This window comes from Apodemus sylvaticus, chromosome 1 (genome assembly GCF_947179515.1).
Source record: "Apodemus sylvaticus chromosome 1, mApoSyl1.1, whole genome shotgun sequence".
NCBI lineage: Eukaryota > Metazoa > Chordata > Mammalia > Rodentia > Muridae > Apodemus > Apodemus sylvaticus.
In genome coordinates, this window is record NC_067472.1 from 122,266,947 (window position 1) to 122,277,280 (window position 10,334).

Below are 10,334 nucleotides of genomic sequence, written 5' to 3' on the forward strand. Positions count from 1 at the left end.
GAGGAAATCCAAAAAAAATCATCAGATCCTACTACAAGAGCCTATACTCAACACAACTGGAGAATCTGGAGGAAATGGAAAATTTCCTTGACAGATACCAAATACCAAAATTAAATCAGGACCAAATAGATCATCTAAACAGTCCCATAACGCCTAAAGAAATAGAAGGAGTCATAGAAATTCTTCCAACCAAAAAAAGCACAGGACCAGATGGTTTCAGTGCAGAATTCTATCAGACCTTCAAAGAAGAGTTAACACCAATACTCTTCAAAGTATTCCACAAAATAGAAACAGAAGGAACACTATCCAATTCCTTCTACGATGCCACAATTACGCTGATACCAAAACCACACAAAGATCCAACAAAGAAAGAGAACTTCAGGCCAATTTCCCTTATGAACTTTGATGCAAAAATACTCAATAAAATCCTTGCCAACGGAATCCAAGAACACTTAAAAACGATCATCCACCATGATCAAGTAGGCTTTATCCCAGGAATGCAAGGATGGCTCAATAAACGGAAATCCATCAATGCAATCCACTACAAAAACAAACACAAAGAAAAAAACCACATGGTCATTTCATTGGATGCTGAAAAAGCATTTGACAAAATTCAGCATCCTTTCATGCTTAAAGTCTTGGAAAGAACAGGAATTCACGGCCCATACCTAAACATAGTAAAAGCAATATACAGCAAACCGGTAGCCAGCATCAAACTAAATGGAGAGAAACTTGAAGCAATCCCACTAAAATCAGAGACTAGACAGGGATGCCCCCTTTCTCCTTATCTTTTCAATATTGTACTTGAGGTACTAGCTCAGGTAATTCGACAACATAAGGACTTCAAAGGGATACAAATTGGAAAGGAAGAAGTCAAACTATCATTATTTGCAGATGACATGAGAGTCTACCTAAGTGACCCAAAAAACTGCACTAGAGAACTCCTACAGATGATAAACAACTTCAGCAAAGTGGCAGGTTATAAAATCAACTCAAGCAAATCAGTGGCCTTCCTATATTCAAAGGATAAGCAGACTGAGAAAGAAATTAGGGAAATGACCACCTTCACAATAGCCACAAACAGTATAAAGTATCTTGGAGTGATGCTTACCAAACATGTAAAAGAACTGTATGACAAGAACTTCAAGACTCTGAAGAAGGAAATGGAAGAAGACCTCAAAAAATGGGAAAACCTCCCATGCTCATGGATCAGTAGAATCAATATAGTTAAAATGGCCATTTTGCCAAAAGCAATACACAGATTCAATGCAATACCCATCAAAATCCCAACTCAATTCTTCACAGAGTTAGAAAGAGCAATTATCAAATTCATCTGGAATAACAAAAAACCCAGGATAGCTAAAAATACTGTCAGCAACAAAAGAAATTCTGGGGGAATCAGTATCCCTGACCTCAAGCAATACTACAGAGCAATAGTATTAAAAACTGCATGGTATTGGTACAGTGACAGGCAGGAAGATCAATGGTACAGGATTGAAGATCCAGAAATGAACCCACACACCTATGGCCACTTGATCCTCGACAAAGGGGCTGAAAACATCCAATGGAAAAAAGATAGCCTTTTCAACAAATGGTGCTGGTTCAACTGGAGGTCAGCATGCAGAAGAATGTGAATTGATCCATCCTCTTCTCCTTGTACTAAGCTCAACTCCAAATGGATCAAGGACCTCTACATAAAGCCAGACACTCTAAAGCTAATAGAAAAGAAACTGGGAAAGACCCTTGAGGACATCTGTACAGGGGGAAAGTTTCTGAACAGAACACCAATAGTGTATGCTCTAAGAGCAAGAATTGACAAATGGGACCTCATAAAATTACAAAGTTTCTGTAAAGCAAAGGACATCATCAAAAGGACAAATCAGCAACCAACAAATTGGGAAACGATCTTCACCAACCCTACTTCAGATAGAGGGCTAATATCCAATATATACAAAGAACTCAGGAAGTTAGACCCCAGAAAACCAAATAACCCTATTAAAAAATGGATTACAGAGCTAAACAAAGAATTCTCACCTGAAGAACATTGGATGGCAGAGAGACATCTTTAAAAATGCTCTACTTTATTAGTCATCAGGGAAATGCAAATCAAAACAACCCTGAGATTTCACATTACACCAGTCAGAATGGCTAAGATTAAAATCTCAGGAGATAGCAAGTGTTGGTGAGGATGTGGAAAAAGAGGAACAGTCCTCCATTGCTGTTGGGGTTGCAAATTGGTACAACCACTCTGGAAATCAGTCTGGAGGTTCCACAGAAAACTGGGCACGTCACTTCTGGAACATCCTGCTATACTACTCCTGGGCATATACCCAGAGGATTTCCCAGCATTTAATAAGGATATATGCTCCACTATGTTCATAGCAGCCCTATGTATAATAGCCAGAAGCTGGAAAGAACCCAGCTATCCCTCAACAGAAGAGTGGATGCAAAAAATGTGGTATATATACACAATGGAGTACTATTCAACCATTAGAAACAATGATTTCATGAAATTCTTAGGCAAATGGATGGAGCTGGAGAACATCATACTAAGTGACATAACCCAGTCTCAAAAGATCAATCATGGTATGCACTCACTAATAAGTTGATATTAGCCTGGAAAACTGGAATACCCAAAACATAATCCACATATCAAATGAGGTACAAGAACAATGGAGGAGTAGCCCCTGGTTCTGGAAAGACTCAGTGTAGCAGTATAAGGCAAAACCAGAACAGGGAAGTGGGAAGGGTTGGGTGGGAGAACAGGGGGAAGGAAGGGGTCTTAAGTGACTTTTGGGGAGTGGGGGCCAGAAAAGGGGAAATCATTTGAAATGTAAGTAAAAAATATATCGATTAAAATAAAAGAAACAAAAGAGTTCGTTTGTTGGGGCAATCAATAAGCTTGATAAACCATCCTTAAAATACAAATTAAAAGTCAGAGAGAAGATCATCCAAATTTGTACAATTAGAATGAAAAGCAGAGCATAGTGTTGGACATTAAGAAGTTTCTGAGAATTATAAGGACATACTTTAAAAAACTCTATTTCAACAAATTAAAACATCTAATAGAAATTGATAATTTTCATCATATTTAACAAATACTGGAGCTAAATCAAGATCAGATAAGCAATTTAAATATATTGGTCCTCAATTTTTTATAAGGACAGAGTTAATCTGATACCTAAACTACATAAAGACCCAAGACTGAAAGAGAATTACTGATGAATGCCCCTTATAAACACATATGCAATAATTCTCAATAAAATACTTGTAAATGAATCTAGGAATACAACAAAAAGATCATATTTCATAATCAAATAGGATTTTTCCCAGAGGTGCAGGGATGCTTCAACATATGTAAGTCAATAAATTAAATCTATCAAATAAACAGACTTTAAGGCAAACCCACATGACCATGATATTAAATTTAGAAAAGGCTTTTGAAAGAATTCAATGCTCCCTCATGGTGAAGTTACGCATAAAAGGACATACCATAACATAATTAGGCAGAGTTCAAGTCTATAACCAACATCAAATTAGATGAAGAGAAACCAACAAAACAATTTTCAAATTAGGAACAAAAAAAGGATGTCCACTCTCTCCATACCTAGTACTTGAAGATCACCCAGATCAGTAAGACTACTGAAAGACATCAAGAGTATAGAAATTAGGAAGGAAGAATTAAACATCTTTATTTGAAGATGATATGATAGTATACTTAAGTTACTCCAAAATTTCCACTGGAAAACTGCTTTAGCTCATAAACATTCCAGCACAGTAGCTGGATACAAAATTAACTCACAAACATTAGTATTCTTTCTCTATAATGACAGCAAACAGATTGAGAAACAAATCAAGGACACATCTTCACAGTATCCTCAAATAATATAAAATATCTTGGAGTAACTCTAACCAACCAAATAAAAGATTTATGCTGTGATTTCAATAAGAATCGCTGTGATAGATTAATATATTTTAATACTTAGTCATAAGGATGTGACATTACTTAAGAAGAATTTGGAAATTTGTCCTTGGTTGAGTAAGTGTGTCATTGTCAGGGGAAGTGTGCCACTGTAGATGCAAAGATGTTTCAAAAGTCCAGGAGAGGCCCATTGTCTCTTCTCTTCCTGATGCCAATACAATTGAATGGAGAATTCTCAGCTACTTCTCCAGTACCATGTCTGCTGGGATGATGCTGTGTTCTCCACTATGATCATAATATACTAAATCTTTGAAGAAGTAAGTAATCTCAAATTAAATGCTATCATTTATAAGAGTTTGATTCATCATCGGATCTCTTCACAGCTAAGCCAACTTGTATGAAAAATGCATTAAGATGTTGATGAAAGAAAGTGACGAAAATATCATAAGATGGAACATTCTCTCAATCTAATAGGTTGGAAGAATTAATACAGTAGAAATGGCCACCCTAACAAAAGCTCTCTATAGTGCAATTCCCACAAAAATTCCAACACAAATCTTCACACATATTTACAAAACAATTTTCAGCTTAATATGGAAATACAAACATCCTCCCCACACCAACTATAATCCAAGCAAAGCAAAGTCAGAATAGCTAAAGTAACTCTGAATAATAAGACAGATGCAAGTGGTTTCACCATTGATGACTTCAAAATGTGCTACAGAAAATGGCAGTACCATTAAAGAGATCTGTTGTTAATTGGAAACCAGTTTTAAGTTCACATACATATGGAAAACCTATAGAATACTGATTTTTTTTATAAAGAAGCCAAAATTACACCCTGGAAAAAGAAAGCATCTTCAACAAATGGTACTGGAAAATTAAATTGCTGTACTTCGAAGAAAAATCTAAATTGATCCACATAAATTTCCATGGGCTCTAGAGGACTGGACTTGTCTCTTACTGGCTGGAGAATTCTAGAGAACTGCGGCACCTCTGCTCCGATAGGCAGTAGTCCCAGGGAGAACAGGCCCTGTGTCTTGCCTAGTCATTAACAGTGAAACAGGCCCTAATGGCTACTCTGTGTTGAGCAACTCATTAGGCTTGGAGAGCTGGCCCTCCTAATGTCCTATGGTGAGGTGGCCAGAATGTAAAGATGATGCTTTCTGGTTCCCCATTTGCCATACATGGGAGTTGGAGAGAGCAGCCTCAGAGGGAATGGGAGCCTGATAAATAGCCCTGACTCCTCACTGGCTGGAGCACTTGGGCATCATATTGGAGCTGTCTTTGATGGCAAAGGCACAGATAAACCAGATAGAGGTTAATCAGAACAGGTGAGATGGCCCATCTCTTAGAGGCTGCAGCAGAATAGGCCTGGTTCCTTGAGAGGGCAGGACAAAGGAGCTTACTCAGAAGGTGTGAGTGAGTGTGTGAGTGTGTGTGTGTGTGTGTATGTGTGTGTGTGTGTGTGTGTGTCTGTGTCTGTGTCTGTGTACTTGTATGTGTATTTGTGCTCACAGATAAAATGAGAGCAGGAGAACAGGAAAGCTGACTCTGCCTCACTCTGATGGCAGCAGAGGGTGACATAGCTGATACAATGTTGGAGAGCTTGCCCTAGTGGTGCAGAAAGGAAGAGGCAGCTCACTTGCCAACTCAGGTACCATACCAGCCCAGATCTAAGCTCTGAGTTCAAACACCACAAAATCTATATCATCTGGAAATGAATAGGAAAGTGACTATCATGCTGACCCAAAGCTGCAAGATCTCCATGACACAAGTTAACAACAGGAAAAGGGGGAGGTGTCTTAGTGAGGGTGCAATATTGATGCTGTAACAGAAACCAGAGACCTTGAAACAGACCAATGACTCACTGCAATAACATTTACAGGTCAACATGTGTGAACAAAGGAATGTAGTATGGGATACACGGTGATATACTACAGATTCCATGAAAACATAAAAAACATAAAAAACATATATGTATACACATAAACATGTATATATATATATATACATATGTAAGTATCTATATTCATATGTATACTATGTCTTTGTTGCTTTGTGTGTGTGTGTGCGTATGTGTGTGTGTGTATTTGCGTGTGTGTTATTTTGTGAGTTACATTGCAAGAGCCAAGGCCAGATGTGATCTGAATGGGATATAAGTGCGACTGGAGGAAATACTGTGAAATTCACAAAGAATAAAAGGTTTTTTAAATACAAACTTCTTGTTCGTATTTAAAAAACTGAGAAGTTTCTGCATACAGAAGGAAAAAAATCATTCAAAGTTGCAACCTAGAGACTGGGAAAATATTTTTTAACAATTCCACATCACATAGAAGGCTAATGTTCAAAGTATATAAAGAAATCTAGAAACTAGATATAAGTAAAAGAAATAACTATGGTTAACAAAAAATGAAGTATACTTCTAAACAGAAAATCTTCAAAGGAGGATGCACAAATGGCTGAGAAACATTTAATAAAAATCCAGTACAGTTCATCATTAGAGAAATACAAATCTGTTGATGGCTGATATGGAAATTTGTAGACACTATGGAAATATGTTTAGCATTTCGTCAAGAAAGTGGATATCCTTCTATCTCAATATCTAGCTATACTGTTCTGGGGCAAATACCTGGTTTTCACTTTAACTTACCACAAGGACAAATACTCAACAATGCTTAAAGCTATTCTATTTATAGTATTTAGAAATTTGAAACAATTTAGCAATTTCACTACTGAAGAAGTAATAAAGAAAATGTGGCACATTTGCACAATGAGTTATTAATCATTTGTTAAAAAATGATTTCTAGCAATCAGAGTGGGGGTGTTTCTATATCTTTTTCTGCTTGAGGAACCCTTTTCTTCTTACTGTTTTGCATTTTCTTGCTTTGGTATGAGGATACAGGTCTAATCTTGCATCTTGTTATGCCTACTCCAGGTGACTTCATTTGCATACTTGTTCTTTTCTTATGGGAAATTGAGAGGAGCAGTTGATTAGAAAGAGATAAGGTACAATCACTGGTAGAAGGGGAGGGAGAAGTGATGGAAGTTGGGATTTATTGTAGGAAAGAGCAATAAATAGAATTTAAAATCATGAAATCAAAAAATGTCACAGGTATACCATGGAGCTAGGAAAAAATAATCATGAGTAAAGTAACCTAGTCCCAGATAAACAAATATTATATGTATTGACTTATTTATGAATATTAGCCTGTGTAATCCGCAGAACCATAGAAATTGGTTATAGAGTAAGGGAGTAAAGAGAGACAGATAGATATCATGAGAAAATTGAAATAGAATAAGTTGTTATGGGGGGATATGCAGACCCCCATAGGAGAATTAAGTACTGTTGAGAGAGAGAAAAGGGGGAAGAGAAAGGGTATATAGGAAGGCACAACTCACAACAAAGGCTTGTTTCAAGAGTATTACAGAAACCGAATGAAGTAGATGTTTCTTAAAATATACATATATATGAAGGCAATCCACAGGGAATTGCAAAATAATGGAGAAAAGAGAGTCCCACATGACCATCATCAAATGAAGCCATCAGTACTTATGTTAAGTAGAATTGTTAGATAAAGGGATCCCATGGTATACACAAAACAACTCATGAACTAGCATTTCTATGGATTTCTCCCCAAACACTGACAGTAAGGCCCATTGCTGAAGACAAAACTACACTTCTCCACTGAACATGGAGATGTCAAGCTGGTGCCAACAGGCTGCCTTAGCTACTATATTTAGTGGGTTTTCTGCATAATGGTACTTTATATACTACCAAAACAGAAATATAGCATAAACCCAGAAATAAACTTTTTGATCTACAATAGTGTCTTGCCTTAAAGATACACTACTGCAACAGGGACACAAAGTTTCTGGGAGTAACTGATCAATACCTGATTTGAATTTAGGTTTATGCCCTGGTATGAAACCCATACCCATCACTGCTATGGTGATCATGAGACTTGATAGCCTCAAGACATAGGGTAATAACAAATAATATCCTTCTAAAAGTTTTAAATTAAATTAAAATTTAAAACTTAGCAATAAAATTACTTTTAATGACAATCCACTATAGTCATAAATTAGTGCCTTGCATAACCCTCATATGTGAAACTTCCTTTTGCAGCAGATATGAACAAATACAATGACCCACAGCCAGATGTTTTACAAAGATAGAGGCCTTGGACCAATCATTTTCACATGGTGGGATACCTATATCTAATCTTTCTCATCTGGGATCAGCAATCATAGTGCAAGAGGAAGCAGAAGTAATATTTGAGCCAGAGGTGATGGAGGACACTAAGAAAACAAAGGTTTCTTATTTAACATGATTTATGGACATGTATGCCCAGACGTGTAAGCAGCATTCATGGACATACATGGGTTTAACTAGATAGCGTCCTAGAGTTGAAATGAGAAGTGGACACATGCCCCTATCTCTAACCCAGAAAAAAATATCTCTAATTGATAAGCACTTTTAAGGGTAAATGTAGTTTCCTCCAAGGGAGACTCACTGTGTAAATAAATTACAATTAAGGGTAGGTTGCATGCCTAGCAGTAGATAGAAAAAAGAAATCAAACATAAAGGTAACATTATAGTTTCTTGCCACAAAATTTGTCATCAAGGCTTCTTTTTTTTAACCTTACATTTTAAATTTTATTATGTACATATGGGAGAACATGGAAGGAGGATATAAGGATGGTAGGACAGGTGAGAATCAGGGAACAACTATGAGTAGAGGGAGGGGAAATTATGAACAGTATATATAACAAAAAAATCTCACCAATAATCAAACTAAAAATGCTTTGATGTGTGTGCATATTTGTATGTCAATACTTTTTTATTTTATTCAACTATGAAAAATCTGAATATTTCTTTCTTCACAGCCTCTTTTATCTGTTTATTTCTAAGACTATAGATAATAGGGTTTAAGAATGGAGGAACAATAGTATAAAATACAGAAAGTGTCATACCCTCAACTATTTCTGAGATTCCTGGAGGTCTTAGATATACATAGGAACCAGAACTAATAAACACAGACACTACAATAATGTGAGGGACACAGGTGGAAAAGGCTTTCCCTCTCTCTCCTTTTATAGGAATCTTCAACACAGTTGATAATATGTAAACATATGATATGGCAATGAGGATAAAGCAGCTACCACTGAGCCCAAGGGCAGTCAGAAGAAGAAGAGCTTGTTGTTAAAGGTGTCAGAGCATGAAAGTGTCAGCAAAGAGGGGATATCACAGAAGAACTGAGGGACTTCATTAGAGTGACAAAAAGATAGTTGAAAAGTTTTGAAAGTGTGCACACTTGAAAGGATAAGAGAGATAAGTAGGGAAGCCAATGTCATCTGAACACAGAACTGATGGTTCATAATTATAGGGTAGAGGAGAGGCTTGCAGATGGCCACATAGCGGTCCTGGGACATGATGGTGAGAAACTGAATCTCTACACATGCACAAAAGAAGAACAAAAAGAACTGTGCTGCACACCCAGCAACAGAAATATTCCTGTGATTAGTGAGAGAGTTTATACAAGCATTGGGCACAGTAACAGATACATATCCCATGTCTAAAATGGAAAGATTCCTGAGGAAGAAGTACATGGGTGTGTTCAGAGTATGGTCAACTGTAGTAACAATGATGATGATAAGATTCCCTAAAAGGCTGCCCAGGTACACCAGCAGGAACAGCACACTGAGTAGGATTCTGAGCTCCCAAGTTTCAGCAAAAATTTCCAGGAGGAACTCAGTCACCAGGGAAGAGTTAGCCATAGTCTCAAGTATAAATTTATCTGAAAGAGAAGAGCAACAACTGAGAATAACTGATATTCTTTGATAGATAACTAGCCTTACTTTTGAAAGTATTTATTTCTGTTGGCTATAAATTGCCTTTATGTGTGAAAAATCAACTATTTTCTTTTGGTTTGCCTATGGTTTTATTATGCTTAGTTGTTAAAACACATATATGTGGCTATCTGTCAAATGGTATGGTATGATGTTAAACGCTTAAAATTAATTTCCAAAACAATATCTGTCACATGAATACTATTATCTTAATAAATATTGTTCCTTAATATAAAGTTAATTAATTCAGTTATTTTCCCTTCTAGAAAAACTACCTGCACCATTTAGGAACACCCAGGGGCAATTAACATGTAGAATATATTTTTAAAACTGTGTATGTATTTATTAACTTATGAATTTACATATGAAATTCATTTATTTTATATGATTATTTCATATATACACATATAATAAAATAAGTTAGAAACCAAACAGCTAAAGAGTTGAGCAGAGCAGCCAAGAATCAGATAGAGGCAAGTAACAAAGCAATGGAAACTGATGAGATAGAGACACTTATTTTTTCCCTTGAAAGAGCTACACGTATTAATTAATTTACTTT

General features: G+C 36.5%; 1 pseudogene; it reads right to left on the reverse strand.

The window, feature by feature from the left end:
- Positions 1–8,771: 8,771 nt before the first annotated feature.
- On the reverse strand, positions 8,772–9,703 carry LOC127681603 (olfactory receptor 14C36-like; annotated as a pseudogene).
- Between the last annotated feature and the right edge of the window lie 631 nt (positions 9,704–10,334).